Genomic DNA, 19196 nt, shown 5'->3' on the forward strand with positions numbered 1-19196 from the left:
TATGCATGTAACAAAAATTTTAATGTTTCTTTTATTTACAATTGTGTCTCTTCATCCCGTAAGAGACTCTCACCGGCCTTCTTCATCCGGCTCTTCCTTGCCGATTCCTCCTTGTTGGTTTGCCGATTCCTCCTTGCCGGTTCCTCTTCGTCCAGTTCTCACCAAGTATTTCATTCTCTATCCGGATGGACAAAATGCAATTTCCACGTAGTGTGTAAATTACACTACAACAACGTTCAGAAGAAGGGGGAGCTTCCATGCTAGTCCAAGCCGACAAAACTCAATCAAGTGTGGATATTGCATCAAAATTGGCCAACACGAACAAGAGTGTCGAAAGAAGAAGTGTGAGTCGGCTTCCACAAGCCGACAACTAACCAATTACGCCACCAACTCCAACTATGATGACCATGGAGGAATGTTCATAAAGAGACATAGAGCAAATTCTATGTCGGCTTCTACTTGGACTAGTGCCTCCGGTTCGAAAGAGGTATAGTTCGTCGACTCCGGTGCTTCGAAACATATGATGTCTCATCAAGAATGGTTCCGAGCTTAGAAGAGGTGCATCGACCCGGCTATGTTGAAATGGGAGATGACACTACTCATTTGATTCAGCATATCAGCAATGTCCCATTCAAGAAAGAAGGCGAACGAACTTGCATCAAAAACATCTTGCATGTATTGACCATAATGAAGAATTTGGTCTTAGTCGGCCAAATTGTTGAGCAAGGAATACAAGTTCGATTCAACAAAGGTGGTTGTTTGATCGAGAAGGAAGGCCGACTCATCACTCGTTGTCGAAGGGAAGGCCAAATGTTTATGCTCGAGCCGAACATAAGGTAAAATCGGCCATGTTTGCAAAGGGCCTCAAAGCCGACACCGACATAGAGTTGTGGCACAAGAGGATTGGCCACATCAATCTCAATAAACTCATTGAGGCAATGCAATTGAAAGGAGTCTTCATCAGGATCTCGACCTTCAAGGAGAAAGAGATTGAAGGAGTATGTGGAGCTTTACAATTCAGCAAGCAACATTAGCACCCATTTCCAAAGGAGTGAAATGTGAGCAAAGGCCTCCTAGATCTTATCCATTGGGATGTGTGGGGACCGGCACAGAAAACCACATTCAGAGGATGTCGGTACTATGTTACCTTCATCGACGACTTCTCTAGGCATACATGGATCTTTCCCATGAGGCAAAAGATATCATGACCCAAGCTTCGAAGAAGATGTTGACGTCCAAGAAAAGAAGATAACAACAAATGAGAAGAGAATAACATGACAAGATGACAAGAATTTGTATTACAGTAAACCAAGATTACAAGGTGGCTAAAGACCGGTATTGAACCAGAATGGTTCAACACTAAGCAGATCGTCGACTTATATAGTGTACATCGGATTGTGCATGATTGCCATTTGGCATACATGTTGTGTGCCACTTGTCTTACAACGTTGTCATAGTGTAATTCGCACACTACATGAAAAATTACATTTTTGGTTTCTCCGAATAGGATATGGAGTACCCGGTAAGAACCGGATAAAGAAAACCAACGAGAACCGGATGAAGCAGAACTGGCTAGAGCCGGATGAAGAAGGCCGGTGAGAGTCTCTCACCAGATGAAGAGACATATTTGTAATTAGGAGAAAGTATAAAATTATATATTACATGCATAGGGCAAGATTCGAACCTTGCACCTCCATGTTAATAATGTTAAGCCTTATCATTATACTACTGTATTATGAATTTTAAAGTTATACTAAACTTTATCCCATGTAAATATTCTAGACATGCATGGTCCAAAAAGTTATTCATGCATAGACACTCGAGTTAAAAGAAAAGATGACATAGAAAGCTAATCATGCACATGCAATGTGCATGAAAACTAAAGATAGGAAAAGCATGATGCTTGCATGTGATAAACGTAGACTCTTCCAAGACTATATAAGGAAGAGACAAAGATGTATAGAGGTTTTTGATTATTTTACAAGCGTGGATTAATATAATATAATCGTGGGATTCACGAGTTTTTCATATCTTTCTTTCTTACAATTTCTTTCATATTCTTAATTGCCTTAGAATTTTCTTTCCTCCTAGTCCAAAACCCCAGCGGTTCCCACCCGATTCACGCAACGATCCGGAGCCTTAAGGCGCGACACAAGTGGTGAACCCGACGTGAAAACGGGTGGCAAGGAGATGGAAAATCAACCGGAGGCTAACAACATGATGATGATGTTCGAGCGGATGCTTCAAGAACAACGTCCGATGTCGGAGATAGCGGCGGCAGTAGAGCGGCTCGTGCAACGGGAAGGACGTATCGCGCTATCTTTGGGACTACAAGGCAGAAATGATACGATGCGGGATTTCGGAAGGACTGGAAGTGACATCCTTCAACCGGGTAGCTATCGACGGGTTTCAAGCAAGTGTCCACGTGCTATGACAACAAAATCCGACGTGGGAAGCATTTGAAGAGGCGCTAAAGACCACGTTCGCTATCGAGGACTCCTCCAAGGAATTGCAGAGAGGATTCGAGGATTGGGTAGAAACGCCGAACAAGGGGGTGAAGGTCCTCGATGTGTTTTTGGCATTCGAAAGTCAGTTCGACAGGTTGTCTACGAGAGATCAAGCTATCCTCGCATCGGACAAAGTTATCATATTCTTCCGAGCCGTAGACGTCCGGGACCGGAAGGATCTTGGAGTGCTTCTAGAGGACACCGAGAGTGGCCTCACCGAAACATGGGAAAGCGTGCAGGATATTGTCGCGCGATACACAAAGAGGGGGCAATGGCTTGCCAACGAAGAAAAGAGAGTTTCGGAACCGATTCCGAAACCTAAATCCGGATTGGAAGACCATCAACCGCGGGCTCAGGAAGCTACGACTGAGAAGGGAATCGAGGCAACTACGGTGGAGCAATTACTGAAGGAGATGGAGAATCTAAAAATCTCAATGGTGAAGAAGTCAGATGACCGTCCCACAAGTTCCAAGTATATGGACCGTCGATGCATATGGTATGATAGCACCGAACATGATCGGAGGGATTGCGACGAGCACAAGGAAGCGCTACGACAGGATCTTATCTACTACGAGGGAAATCAGATTCATTCGATGGACTCTTGGAAGCCGCTCCGACCGAACTTCCAAAAAGGCGGCATGAAGAAGGTCCTAGAGGAGGAAATAGCGGCGAAGAGCAATTACGCGACAACCGCGGGAATACGTGTCGGGGAGTCATCGGGAGCAAAGGTGTCTTTTTGGCCGGAAGTGCTAGAAAACACCAAGAAAACCGACTCTAACGAGATCCGAAGCACCACGGAAGGCATCCAGGAAGCTATGGGATGGGAGTGCCCTGTCGATAAGAATAGCGTATACGCCCTATGTCAATTACGTGAGGTATATGTGGATGAGAAGCGGCGACGCACGGAGGATTCGGCTGGACCATCGAAGACACCGGAGAGCTGGAACTCCAACGGAAGAGGGAAAGGAAAAACGATTCTAGCATTCAAGCTTGCCTCGGACATTGAACAACAAATGGACTTGAAAATGGTGTTCGAGGAGAGAATCCTTGACAGCCAGGTAGATTTTTCGCTTCGGGAACTACTCGGAATAGCAAAAAAAGAGTTCCATGATCTTCTTATGAATCTCGTAAAAAGAAAAAGACAAAGTACGGAGGAAAATACGCCGATGGTGAATGCAAATACCGTTCTGATGAACGACACCGAAGTGGAGGACGAGATTCCAAATTCCCACTATATAAAGCCATATTGGGCGCGTGCAACTACGGAGACTCTGGTCCGAATCGGCAACATCAAAGAGCCTGTGCTAGCATTGATTGATCACGGATTGGAGATCAATTTAATGTCCAAAGAGTTCTACCGGAAGAGGAAGTGGCCTATTAACACCAATCATGGATGGAAGATCCGGGCTGCTACTAAAGCAACGGAAGATCTATTTGCGGCTTGTCCGAATGTGACAGTGAAGATCGGGGATGTCGAGATCGACCAAAATTTCTTCGTACAAGATGAGGTCTCACACTCCGTGATCCTTGGGCAACCCTTTATCACGGCATCACGGATGGAGATGAAGGTGCTCGATAGCGGTGCGGCTTTTGCACGAATTCAGAGCCAAAACGGAGGGAAATCCATCCAATTCCGCACTATGCACATATAGCGGACCCACTCTATCACTTGTTGCGGAAGGGTAAGAAGTTTGAATGGAAACCGGAGCATACCAAAGCCGTGAAGAAGCTCAAGAAATCACTACGGAGGGCAGAAGGACTAAAGAAGCCGAACTATGACCAACCGATCATAGTAACGGTTGACACAAGTCCAACCGGAATCGGATGGGTCATCAATCAAGCCGATCCGGAAGGTTCGCGATATCCGATCCGATTCGAAGCAAAGGTTCTCAACGAAAGGAAGCGTGGATATACACAAGTTAAAAGAGAATTATGGGGAGTCGTGTCGGCGATCAAATCGGAGCCGAAGTAGTTATCGAAACGGATTGTCTTCCGATACTCGGGATGATGCGGTGTTGCACGATACCGAATGTGGCTATGCTAAGATGGATTGCATATGTTTAGTCGCTTAATCCAGAGGTACGACACATCTCCGGAAAAGACAATGGATATGTTATCAAGGGCGCGGTTCGGAGATAACATAACCAAATCCGATAATGAAGAAGTTTCTGAAGACTACTTTGCTTCGGAGCACATATGCCGGGTAAACGTAATCCGAGAATTCCGGGAAGAAGAATACGAGGGAGAAAGCTTGCTGATTGGGAAAGTGCTACAAGAAATCGAGTAATCATCAGACAATAAAGAGAAGAGAGCCGAGATCCGAAGTAAGAAGCGGCAAGTCCGAAAGTTCTTCTTGAAAAGTGGATCTACTCCGGAGTTCGACACCAAGATGAGTTACATCCGACATTCTCACCAACAATCAACTTCAAATGGATGGTTGATATTGTAGCCATGCCAACCGGGATCGGACAAAAGAAGTACTTGGTATTAGCTCGGGAAGATCTCACAAACCAAGTAGAAGGTCGGGCGCTATGGAGGAAAACGTGTTCTACGGTATGCCAATTCCTTTTGGAAGAAGTGTTTTGCAGGTACGGATGCGTAGGACAAGTGATTGCAGATCGGGGAGAACTCGACTCTGATAAAGCTAAGGAATTCTTCACTAAACATAGAGTTCGGTTAACACTGACAACGGCATACAATCCGGAAGCCAACGGGAATATCGAACGAGGACATAGTCCGATTGTCAAAGCACTTGCGAAGGCATGCGATGGAAGGGTGAAGGATTGGCCGCAGATGCTTCCGTATGCACTATGGGCGGATCAGACGACGCATAGCTCTGTAACCGATTACATGCCGGCAGAACTCATGACCGGACAAGCACCGGTAATGCCAACGGAAACCGCAATTGCGACATAGACAATGCTACCATGGAAGAAAGAGATGAGCCGGGAAGAATTACTAGCGGTCCGGATACGACAACTAGAGGGAAGACCGGAAGATATAGCTGAAGCAATACGCCGACAACAAGAAGCGCGATTCCGGAATAAGAGCCGGTTCGACACAAAGCACCGACTACGACCGCAGAAGATTGAAGAAGGAGATTGGGTGATTGTCTACGACGGTAGTTTGAATCATCAACATACAACGATGCGGAAGTTCGCGAGAAGGTGGTTCGGGCCATACGAGGTTCGGAAAGTTTTCGACAATGGAACTTACCCATGATGCGAGTTGGATGGAACAATGCTACGAGTGCCTATAGCCGGGAAACGGGTGAAGATTTTCAAGAAGAGGACTGAATAAGAACCCTACGTGATCCTAGACAAGACCGACAAGAAGGAGCAATCGGACGAAGATCGCGGTGATGCGGAAAGCGAGGAAAGTGGATTACAACTCATAGTCGACTTAAGGGGAGAATTGGAGGAAGCTTTGGATGAAGGTGAATAGCAGGCATCGGGGACTTCGGCACATACCGGAGGATGTGCGGGTTTGGAGGGGGCGAGTGTCGTAGTGTAATTCGCACACTACGTGAAAAATTACATTTTTAATTTCTCCGGATAGAATATGGAGTACCTGGTAAGAACCGGATAAAGAAAACCGGCGAGAACCGGATGAAGCAGAACCGGCAAGAGCCGGATGAAGAAGGCCGGTGAGAGTCTCTCACCAGATGAAGAGACATATTTGTAATTAGGAGAAAGTATAAAATTATATATTACATGCATAGGGCAAGATTCGAACCTTGCACCTCCATGTTAATAATGTTAAGCCTTATCATTATACTACTGTATTATGAATTTTAAAGTTATACTAAACTTTATCCCATGTAAATATTCTAGACATGCATGATACAAAAAGTTATTCATGCATAGACACTCGAGTTAAAAGAAAAGATGAGATAGAAAGCTAATCATGCACATGCAATGTGCATGAAAACTAAAGATAGGAAAAGCATGATGCTTGCATGTGATAAACGTAGACTCTTCCAAGACTATATAAGGAAGAGAGAAAGATGTATAGAGGTTGTTGATTATTTTACAAGGGTGGATTAATATAATATAATTGTGGGATTCACGAGTTTTTCATATCTTTCTTTCTTACAATTTCTTTCATATTCTTAATTGCCTTAGAATTTTCTTTCCTCCTAGTCCAAAACCCCAGCGGTTCCCACCCGACTCACGCAACGATCCGGAGCCGTAAGGCGCGACAACGTGCATGCCATTTGGCAGTGATCTGTTGTGTCTAGTGCTCTATAATTCTTGAATAATAATAATATGTGGCATCTCAACTTTAGTGCAGTAGTGACCGATAAAGCCTAACCCATACTAATTACTATTCGCCATAATGGAGCTAAGGTCAACTCTGCAAAGTCTTTCACCATCTTTTCTATTTGTGGATCTTTATATGGCACATCATCATCTGTGGACCTTGTTATTCGAAATCCATATGGTATGTCCGCGACGAGCAATGTATAATGCCTCTTGGGTAATATCTCAAGCATATTACCCACATCACCATTATATACACTATAATACAATTTTCGAAAAGGATCAGCTGTGTAAAAATCTTTTTACTATGTCTGAGTCTAGGGGCACCTCTAGTTCCTTTCCTTTCATCATTCGCTTTTCGTATTTTGCTCGTTCCAAATGGGTGATGAATGCACTTGGAATGCCTTCATTACTATCACCCAATTTTTTGGAGTGAGGTGGTTTTTGCAATTATAAGATATATAAGAAAATACGCATTATCCTAATATCAACTATAGAAGATATTAAACACACATACCCATTCTCTAAACACAATGAAAATTTCTTCAAGAACCTTGTACGATGATATTTTTGGGCAAGATTGCTCCACTTCTTCCCATGTAGGCAAGGACAACTTTTTCATCATCAACTCTTGTATCTTCATATAAACCTTATGGCTTAAAAACATTACACATAAAGGTTACAATAAAGAGAAAATTAACAATGCAATCCAATAAAAAACAATCATCACATAGATTACTCACTTTTGCAACTCTATGACCATTTCATCCAAGCTAAACTCCTTGGCAAGCCACTCTTGATAATACGGATATTAATAATCTGTCATCTTTTATCCGTTGCAATAACCGCTAAGGAAGGAGCTTCATGTCCTCGGCTAGTTCCTCTATAGCCAAATCACTTTTACATGACTTAGACTTCATCTCCACTTGAGAGTCTAACTTAGGCTTCTTTGATCGTTGACCCTTTATTTCTTTTCACTCCCACAGACTAAATATTCGATCTTGGAGGTCCCACACCTCCCCGATTCTGAAAGCAAGTTGAAACCATGAGTCATACTTTTGATCTTGGAGGATTCCCAAGGCAATCTGGCCACCTAGAGGAATTACTTCGAGTTGTGTATCTTCCTTCTCATCTTCGACTAATTCGAGTACTTTAGGCTCGTCCTCCTCAGGTTGCTGCCTTTTCTTATACTTCTTGTGTTCTAATTTTTCTTTTCGGGCAGTCTTCAGTGGGGCGCTTGCTTGCATGACCATGAGTTCTCTTTAATGTACGGGCACAAAGCGACAATTAAGTTGTTCTTGGTTTGAACATCTTTTTTCAAGGCTTTGGGGTGGCAGGAGTCTATTATAAAACCGCCTTCATCAATCCGGACTCTACGCAACCTCACTGAGCTATCAACATCGAACAACAAGTTCGATGAGTCATTGTCCTCATATTCAACGTTCTTTATTTTCCCGTAGGTGAAGGTCTTTCTCAGTTGAAGCTTTCCTTCACCTACGGGATTTTCTCCTCATACTTGCAAGTATGAGGAGAAAATTCCCTTCTTCCTCGTAATATATCAACGTCCATTCCACATGGGGGTAGCTCTTGAAGTGAGGCTCCCTAGTCTTTTCGGGTAATGTCCTCATTGTATTTTTGCCTGAAGACTTGGAGGTCCCGTCACCTGCCGACTCCATCAAAGTTTTTCGAGATTCTTGCTTATTCACTTTGTCGGCAGGCTTTTTGGTTTGGGAGGGAATCTTCAGTTTAAAAGATGTGTAAAAGAATACGTGTGCGGAAGCGTATGCGTAAGACATTGAGTACACGGTTCAAAATTGCGATAGTTCGATAAAACACAGAAATCATAGAGAAGGAGAGAGAGAGAGAGAGAGAGAAAACAAAACTATATTAAAAAATAATTCTCTGTATATTCTCTACGTGTATTTACTTGATGCTCAGTGAGCACCTTTTATACATGCCCTGACTATCAGGCTTACACAAGTACTTACAGTACCTGATTGCTCATAAATGAGCATCCTACTACACATACGAGGAATAAGATTCTAACGGTCTCTCAGTTTACATACCGCTACAACCATATTTTGCGCACGGGTTTACGCACCCAATCTACGCACTGGGTTACGCACCCGTTTATGCTCCCAATGTTGAGCTTGTCTCTCAATACTCCCCCTCAAGCTCAACTTGAGATTCCATATGCTTTTCCAGATCTTTGCTCCAGCTTCTCTTGGCTTCACGCCTCGCTCGCACTCCTCGACCCGTTCAATTTTGTGCTCTTCGACCCTTTCGGTTGGCTTGTCTGCTCATGCGGCCTTTCTCTGGTCCCTTGTTGTTGCGGTGTTGGCACCTCTTTCGCTACCCTTTTCTCCGCTTGGCCCTCAGTTGATTCGGTGTATCCAAATTGAACATTTCCGATTCATTCCCGCTTTCACTCGAATTGGTTGTCTCCAATTCTTCTTCTGTCTTCAGGCCCTTAACTACGTCCGACCATGTCTTAGTCTTGGCCTTTACGCCTTTCTTGGCTTTGTTTCCCCTTTGCTCAGCTGTATTCGGCTCTTCCTTGCAATTACAGCCCCTATTTTCTTCTTCAGCTTCTTCAGCCAACCCAAAATCAAATTCTTCATCCGATTTGGCATCGCGGTTACTACCGCTCCTTCCACGCTCTTGTTACTGTTCCTGTCTCCCCCTCAAGTTCGGCATGTCGAGGTGCCGCAAACCTAGCTCAACCTAGAAATGTCGTAACTTGTCAAGACTAAGGGGCTTGGTGAAGATGTCGTCAATCTGTCGACCCGTCAGAACATACGCCAATTCAACTTCACCAGAAAGGACACGCTCGCAGACAAAAGCGTAGTGCACCTCAATGTGCTTGCTCTGAGCGTGGAATACAGGGTTTTTCATGAGGTGGATGCTGCTTAGGTTGTCACAATAGATCGTCATTAGGTCGGACACCTCTATGTGTAGATTCCGTAATAGTCATTTCAGCCAACTGACTTCGCACGTAGCGATAGTCGCCCCTCGATATTCAGCCTCGGTGCTTGACACTACTACTGTCGGCTTCTTCTTACTACTCTACGCGATCGTCGCACTTCCCAATGAGAATGCGTATCCAGATGGGGATCTACGATCGTGGGCATTTCCAACCCAATCAGCATCCATGTAGTCAACTAACTGCTCGGCTACATCTGCACGATGCAACAATGCCATGTCTTTTGTGTTGCTGACATATCATAATATCCTTTGCACACATTGAAGGTGTTCGGTCGTGGGTTGCGACATAACTTAACTTATCATTCCAACCGAATAGCTGAGGTCCGGCCGAGTGATCGTCAAGTAGAGCAGGCTTCCAACAATCTATCAAAACTGTGTCGAGTCGCACGCCTTTCCTGAATCTCAGCGAAGCTTTACGTTTCTATCCAAAGGGGTCGAGATGGGCTTACAATCTACCATCCTGAATTTAAAGAGAATATTCAGTGCGTAATGACGTTCACTGATCAATATGCCTTTGGGGGAACGGATCACTTTGATCCCGAGGAAGTAATGAAGGTTGCCAAGATCCTTCATTTCGAACGATGCCGCATGCTGAGATATTACGCAACCGATTTCTTCCAAGTCAGCACCGGCGATGAATAAATCATCAACATAAAGTAAAAGACAAACTTGTCCATGTCGATCTTGCCGAACGAACAATGACGTTGTAAACCCCATTCTACGCAACCATTGCGTAATCTTCACGTTCCAAGCTCGTGGGGCTTGCTTAAGGCCGTATAACCTGGAAATTGTGCAAGGGAAACCTTATTGTGGCTTGCACCCGGAAGCAAAGTACACTATATGTAATGCATGCTCGGTTGAGTCAGAATGAGGTACATGTGTTAGGATCGTGACCAGCCACAACTGGTTTCACTCTCGAATATTCGGGTGCAAAGAATCAACAATGACATAGACAAAAAACCGGAAACGAGAAGGTATTGAGACACAAGATATTTAACGTGGAAAACTCGAAAGGGAAAAACCATGGGGGTTCACAAACCCCAAGAAAACAGAATCACTACAATCAAGAGAGGAATACAAGGAGACTCAAAGGCAACAACCTCGAGCTCGGCTTCGTCTAGAAGACGGCGGCAGAGTTACTCACACTCTTACACACACTCTCTCTCTCCTATTAGCTAGAGAGGCAACCACTTTCTGTAACTATCTAACAACCAATAATAATACAACTCTCTATAAAAGGTTTTCCCTAGTTGTATATATACTTATACAACTTTTTGGCTATTTACAGGTATAGCCCACATGGGGCACATTTAGACTATTCACAACTATAGTCTCCCTCCCGAATCAGTTGTGAAATCGATTTTCTATTTCGGTTCTCGATTTCGGTTTCGGCCTTGGCCTATCGGCCTCAGCCAAATTACCCACGTGTCTTCGATTTAGTTCGTTGACTTCTTCCCATCCGGAGGGACATGTTTTACCAACAAACTCCCCCTTCACTCTAGCTTGGGGTACTTCACCAATCCGACCCTCTCTCGACACTCGTTCAACTTTTCTACTGACAGAACTTTCGTCAGCATGTCGGATCCATTTTCGGTCGTGTGAATCTTCATCAGAGAAAACTCATTTTCTTCTACTCGCTCTCGGAGCCAATGGTATCTTCTTTGGATGTGCTTGGTCCTCGAGTGGTAGGCGGCATTCTTCGCAAGGTGGATGGCACTCTAGTTATCACAATGGAGTTGGAATTCCTCTTATCGAATTCCCAACTCTCTGATAAATTCCTGCATTACATCAAGTTCCTGTTGAAAGAGGGTGGCTTTCAACATTAGATAAATTCCCATGTACTCGACTCTCGCTGTCCGACAATCAGCATGTCATCCACATACAATAGGAGGATGAGAAAATCTCCTCCATCATACTTCTTGACAAAGACGCAATGATCAGCCTGTGTCTTGCCGAAACCGTGATCCACCATCAAAGATTCAACTTTTGGTACCATTGCCAAGGTGCTTGATTCAGCCCGTACAGGCTCTTTCTCAATCGGCATACCAAATTTTCTTTACCTTTTTCTTCAAATCCTTCCGGCTGGTGCATGTATATCTCTTCCTCCAAATCTCCATGAAGGAAGGCAGTCTTTACACCTAGTTGCTCGACTTCAAGATCCATGCTAACCGCGATGCTCAACATTGTTTGGATTGACGTCATCTTCACAACCGGGGCAAATATTTCATCGAAATCGATACCCTTCTTCTGCTAAAAACCTTTCACGGAAATTCGTGCTTTGTACCTAGGTGGATTTCCGCTTTCTCCCGTCATGAATTTGTATACCCACTTGTTCCATAGTGCCTTCTTTCCTTTTGTTTGTTCAGTCAATTCATATGTGTGGTTCTCATGCAAGTAATCCATCTCCTCTTGCATTGCACTTAACCACTTTCGGTCGTCGGTGGCTCTCTTTGCTTCTTTGGCTCCCCCTCATCGGTTAACAATACACGTTCTTCATTAGGAAATCTCCAAGGGGGCCTTCTCTCTCTAAGGGGGTATCTTCGGCCTCTATTCGGCATGGTTGGTTCTTCTTCGACTTCTTCAGCCGAATCAAATTCGTTTTCTCGTTCGGCCGGTTCCCCTTGTTCTTTAGTTGGTTCTCGATTTTGCCGAGTATTGAATCGACCGTCTAGCTCAGATTCGATCTCGATCGAATCGACTTCTACTCAATTCAGTCGAGCATTGACTCGGCTTGATTCAGTAGTTGGAGACTTATTCTCAATCTCTCAATCCACAATCTTCTTCTCTTCCATGAAGATAATGTCTTGGCTACTAATCACCTTCTTCTCAACATAGCTGACTTCGTTGTCGCCATAGCTGAGAAATATACATGGCCAAGATTTCGGGTCCAAGTTCCCTCTCTGGTCCTTTGCTACATGCACATATGCAAGATAGCCGAACACCCTCATGTGTCAGTACGAAACGTCTTTGCTGCTCCACACCCGTTGTGGAATATCATCGTCCAAGGGTACTGAGGGTGATCGGTTTATCACATACATTGCTCAGAACATCTTCGGTAACTTTGCATGTGCAAGCATAAACTTCGGACCCTCTCCATTACGGTCCGGTTCATCCTCTCGGCCAACCCATTAAGCTCTAGTGTCTTCAGCATAGTATACTCGAGCCAGATTCCCTGCGCTCGGCAAAATTCTTCGAATGGTCTGCGGTACTCTCCGCCATTGTCCGCTCGGACTGCCTTGAGTTTTCAGTTGGTTTCCCTCTCGGCCCTCACTTGGAGCTCTTTGAATATGGTTAACATCTGGCCCTTCATCTTCAACACAGAAGCCCACAACTTCCGGCTACAATCGTCTATGAAGGTCATGAAATACTATGAACCGGCATGCATCTTTGTATCCACGTAGCATACATCCGTATGCACGAGTTCCAGCAACATTTTCTTCCTCATTAGGGGTCTCGATCGCAAAGAGGTTATGTTCTGTTTGCCAGCTAGGCAATCGACACACTTATCCAGACGTGATTTCTTCATCTCTAGTAGGAGGTCTTTCAGCTAGCATCAACATTCCCTTCTAGGTCATCTGGCACAACCTCTTATGCCACAACTCACCAGTGTATCAGCTACCACGTTTACCTCGTTTCGGGATAAACTATAGAAAAACGAATCGTCAATCCACAAGAAAAGGGAATATGCTGAAATACACAGTTAGGAAACTCAAGAAAACAGTCCGCACAGATTTTACGTGGAAACCCTAAAATGGGAGAAAACCACGGAGAACAGAGCTTCACTATATAGTGGATATACAAAGACGAGATTGGAGTACAACACTCTCTACACCGAGTGTATCAACCACGCAAGGCTCTTGGCGTATGGTGTTACAAAACACAACTATGGTGACGCTCGCTCTCTCTGATCACGTTCTCACACTTCTCTATCGCTCGCTACAACAAAGGATCACACATTGTTCTCTCAACAATAACTACACGCTCTCTATTGTTTGCACTAGGTGTATTTATACTAATACATAGTATTGGCTATTTACAAATGTATCCCCTACTATACATCACTACTATTATTATCTATAATAATAAGTAGTTATCAATCGACTCTAGCGTCGATTGTCCAGTCCGCCTCATAATCGACCATCTGGCCGGCCTGACTAGTCGGTTGTGTCTTTGACCTGGATCTCCTTTCTGTCGACTCACCCAGTCAACTCTTCAACCATCGGTGCTTGACCCGAACATTTGGCTCCTCCTAGTCTTCAACTGTCGACACTTCTCGGCCCGAACAGTCCGCTCCTCCCACTGGAGGGACATATTCCTAACAAAATACCCCTTCACTCTTCTGGGGATGAGTCTGTTATTCTTGTCCTCTATCGACAGGACTCTCAGTTTGTCCATCGTTAGGTTCTTTGTGAGCATGTTGGATCCATTGTCATAAGTATGGAACTTCATGAGGGTAAACTCTCCTTCTTCGACTTTCTCTCGCAACCAGTGATACCTTCTTTGTATGTGTTTGGTTCAGGAGTGGTATGCAACATTCTTGGTTAGATGTATGGGACTCTGGCTATCACAATGAAGCAAGAAATCCCTTTGCTTCATCCCCAACTCGCTGAGAAAGTTCCTCATCCAAATTAGCTCCTTGTCAGCCTCTACTGCTACCATGTACTCTACCTCTATGGTCGAGAAAGCCACAGACTTTTGTAGTCGTGACTGCCATGAGACTACTCCCCCTACATAGGTCATCACGTACCTTGACGTGGATCGGCTTCAGTCTACATCCCCCGATCTGTCTGAGTCATTAAACCCTTCAGGCATGGGTTTCCCAACACCATACATACTTAAGACACACACCCGAGGTGCCTTTTAAGTACCTAGGTATTCATTTCACCGCTGCCTAGTGCTCTCGTCCTGGATTACTCATATATCGGCTTATTGTTCCCACAACAAATGCTATGTCTAGTCTCGTGCAGACAATAGCGTACATTAAATCGCCAATAGTTGAGGCATATGGTACTTTCCTCATCTCAGCCTTTTCTTTCTCCCCTCTCGGGCATTGCTTTGCATTTAACTTGCAGTTAGTTGGCAACATTGAGTTGACCGGCTTTGCTTCCGACATGTTGAATCTTTCTAGGATCTTCATCACGTATTTCTCATCTTTCATAGTTCTGTCCTGAACTATGTGCATCCCTAAGATCTATTTAGCCGATCCAAGATCTTTCATGGCAAACGATTTGCCTAGAGCTTTCTTCAAGCTTCAGATCTTCCTTGTATCTTGACCGCCTATCAACATGTCATCTACATATAACAAGAGAATCAAAAAGTCACCTTCGTCTTACTTTTTGATGAACACACAGTGATCAGCCTATGTTTTCTGGAACCCAAGTTCCACCATGAAGGATTTGAACTTCTTGTACCATTTGCGTGGAGTTTGTTTCAACCCATACAAGCTTTTCTTTAGTCGACACACCAGATTCTCTTTCCCTTTCTCCACAAAGCCTTCGGTCTCCTGCATGTAAATTTGTTCATCCAGCTTGTTAGCCGAACTGGATGGGTGTTGGATAAGTGTGGAAACATCGGAGCCGACAAGGTTCGGAAAGTACGGAGTCGGAGTCGGATCGATGAGTCAACAATTTTGCCGACTAAATAAAACATATGAATATTAATTAGGGTTAGTTAGAGTTTTGTTAGTTCTTGCCGATAAGGAAAATTGTAATTCTTGATAGAACGACCTATCGGGTTAACTATAAAAAGGAACCCACGGCAATGTAACACTATCGTCTGTTTTAGTTAATATAGTTTTTAGATATAGGATTTATGCACACTTGTGTTAATATTTATATAGATCTATATGTTGTTCTACTATAATTGTACTAACTAACAAAATATGGTATCGTAGGATATCATTAACATAGTTTAATCCATTCGTACTCTACAATTCTTTTATAGAACGTTCGACTCTACTGATTGTCGGGAACAGACTAGGCTCTCGACCGAACAATACAGTAATTTTGGCACGCCCGGTTACATCTGCATTTAGTAGAGAACAATCAAATGGATGTCGTTTGGTCCGGATACACTAGTCGGTCGTAAACGTCTTCATACACGATCAGTTACGAAGAGTGTCGAAGAGGATTTTGCTGTTGTTGATTAGCAACAAACAAGTCGGAGGTGATCTTCAATTCCCGACTTAACTGATAGTCAATCAGACGGAAATCAGTCTGAAGAGGGATCATTTTATGATATCTAGAGTGAAGACAATATGCCTTACCCTTACTCAAAATATCGAGATGGCAGTGATGTAGAAGCTCATATTAGGGATTTTTTGACAACATGGGAAATAAACCATGGAGCTCAGCGACCGTTGGTGACAGCCGAGGATAAGTCTAAAATTGCTGAGTTTGTTTTGTCATTAGATGGCCAGTCGGAAAATTGGTTTGCTCAGAATGGTTTCCGAGCGTTCGAAACATTCGAACAATTAACCAACAAATTTATTCAGTTATTTCATCGACAGATTCCTCAAAAGGATCTAATAGCCCAATTTTATGCATCGTATCAAGAACCGCATGAAACGGTGTCACAGTTCGTCATTCGATTTCAAAATCTATAGCTCCAAATTTCCAGTTCAATTCCAGATCAGGAATTAAAGGATATCTTTTTGGAGGCAATCCATGAACCACTACGAACAACATTAGCAGTGTTCGATTTTAGCATCAGTCAATTGATCAAGTGATTGATAAGGCAATTGTTATGGATCGGAATCACAAAAATAAAAGAAGTATGGATATGTCGGCGTTACACCATAATCTGCCGACTTTAGAGGAGTTACAGTTTCGACAAGTAGTGCAATGTACCACTTGTCTCAACACTGGGCATTCAACAATCTGTCACTCCAAAGCTCACTCCGTAGAGCAATGTCAATATAATTTGCTTAACAAAGCAACAACGTTTGTACGACAAATTCATCTGGAGAATAGTTACCAAGACAACTGTAACAGGTTGAACAATACGTATCAGGAGGATGATCGGTATGATAATCGAAATTATTCGGGCAGGCGACCGAATAATGATTGGAATGATTACAGGCGGAACGATAGTTATGATTCGACTCGTGATGAAGATCGACAGCATGATTATCGAAGAGATGATCACCATAATCGGGATCAAGATTTCTCACCACCTCGGGATAATGGTCGTCAACAATATAAACATGGTCGTTATCAAAATAAACAAATTTGACCATCCAACAAAAAATTTCATAAGCCAAAAGCGTCTAAGCAATTTCAGCATGATTCTCAGAGACAAAACCCAAATTTCAACGATGCTAGACGTCCACAATTTGAACAGGGTGAAGCTAGTGGTTCATCAATCCCAAATTGCTATATTTGCAAGAAAGATGGGCATTATGCAAATCAATGTCCGACTAAAGACAAGGGAAAAACACTTGTTGTTAATATGATGGTTCCAGAAATTCAGTAGGTAGTTAACTACCAGAAGTAAAGGTAAGCAATCAAAATGGGAAATCTAGGAAGCTGTTAGGAAAGCAACCAAGGAATGGGTTGAAGAAGCGAATAAAAATAATGCGTCCAGAATGCTACAGGATAATGAGATAAACCAAGTAAATGAGCTACCCGGATCAGTACTAGTACAAGAACAAGAAGAAGCTTGGAAAATCTTAGTAGATTGTCAAGTTTCATTACCCTTAATCGGCTTATTGAAATTAGTTCCACAGTTCACGAAGAAAGTGGCCACTTTGATTGCATAGAAAGGGGTAGAACAAGTATCGGTTAATTATAATCAACCGAACAATAGTCTGACAATTATGGATGAGAAAAATCCATCAATAAAAGTAATGAATTATGGACAAGAAAAAGACGAGACTATTGTAGATGGCGGATCAGGAGTAAATGTCATCAATAAAACTACCTGTGATAAGCTTGGTATCACTAAATGGGAGGCATGTCCATTCTGGTTATGAATGGCTGATACCAATACGGTACGACCACTCAGTTTAATCAAACAGCTAGATGTCATTTTAAGGGGACATACTTTTCAAATATCAATAGTAGTGCTTCATTTGGAGGCTCCTGGAGCATATCCCTTGTTATTAGGCCGACCATGGTTAAAGACTAAAAATATTAAGCAGAACTGGAATAAGAATTTATTAACATTCCAGAAAGGAAAGAATAAAATTCGGGTGTCCACTCAACATAAGGTCAGTACAAGTCGGCAATGTCTGTTAGTTCATGCAGAGGCAGTCAATATGATGGAGGGATTGGATGAAGCTGAGGAGAATAATTATTTCAATGACAACCCCAAAATCATTCCCTTGTTCGAGGTTGACATTTTGCAAGCTCTTACATCATATGTCGACACACAGGGTGACATACCAATAGATGATCAAACGGTGAAAGAGATTCTCCTTCAGCAAGAAGCCACAAAAAAAGAAATGAAGGTATCGCATAGAGTTCAAGCTTCGGCATTGGAAGAAATCAATTTAGCCGGTGAAGGCATAGCACTTGAACCAAAAACAATATTGATCGCCAAGGAAATGTTGTGATATGACAAACAACGACTCATCGGCTTACTCAAATGGTATAAAGATGTATTCGCTTGGTGTGCAGTTTCCTAAACGGCATTAGTGGATATAATCAAGTAAGAATGCACTCGGATGATGAAGAAAAAACCACCTTTTTCACTAAATGGGGAGTATTTGTGGCCTCGTAATGATGTTTGGTTAAAAAACGGCCCCAGGCACATTTCAAAGAGTAATACAATAATTTTTTGGTGATTACATTCCTGCGTTTATGCAAGTTTTCTTAGACGATTTTGCCGTCTACAGTCGGAAGTCGAAGCACTTTGAACATTTACGATTATGTTTCGAATGATGTCGGAAAGGTAGGCTTAGCTTAAATCCGGCTAAATGTACGTTTGGAGTCACAAGTGGAAAATTATTAGGGCACATCATCAGTCAAGAAAGAATTGCAGTTGACCCGGATAAAGTCCAAGCAATAATGGATGCACCGGCACCAACCAATGCAAAAAGCCTTAGTCGATTTTTAGGACAAATAAGATGGCACAGCCGGATGATGAGATACCTTGCTAATGTTGCAATACCATTGCATACAACAGTACATAAAACACCTTTTCAATGGACGACTGTCAAACAAGATGCATATGATTTTCTGAAGAAAATGCTTTCTAAAGTCCCAGTAGTGCAACCTCTTAATTGGAACAAGCCTTTTCACGTGTTCGTCGATGCATCGGATGTAGCAATTGGAAGCTCACTAATGCAATTTTCCGAACCAAATTGGTATCAACCAATATATTACGCAAGTCGGAAACTTTCCACAACGGAAAGGAATTATTCGACAACCGAAACAGAAGCTTTAGGAATGGTGTACAGTATTAATAAATTCCGACATTACCTTTTACAGAGGAAATTCAC

This window comes from Azolla caroliniana, unplaced genomic scaffold (assembly GCF_043228905.1).
Source record: "Azolla caroliniana isolate FFs.n. ecotype wild unplaced genomic scaffold, voAzoCaro1.0.p SCAF_22, whole genome shotgun sequence".
Taxonomy (NCBI): Eukaryota; Viridiplantae; Streptophyta; class Polypodiopsida; order Salviniales; family Salviniaceae; genus Azolla; species Azolla caroliniana.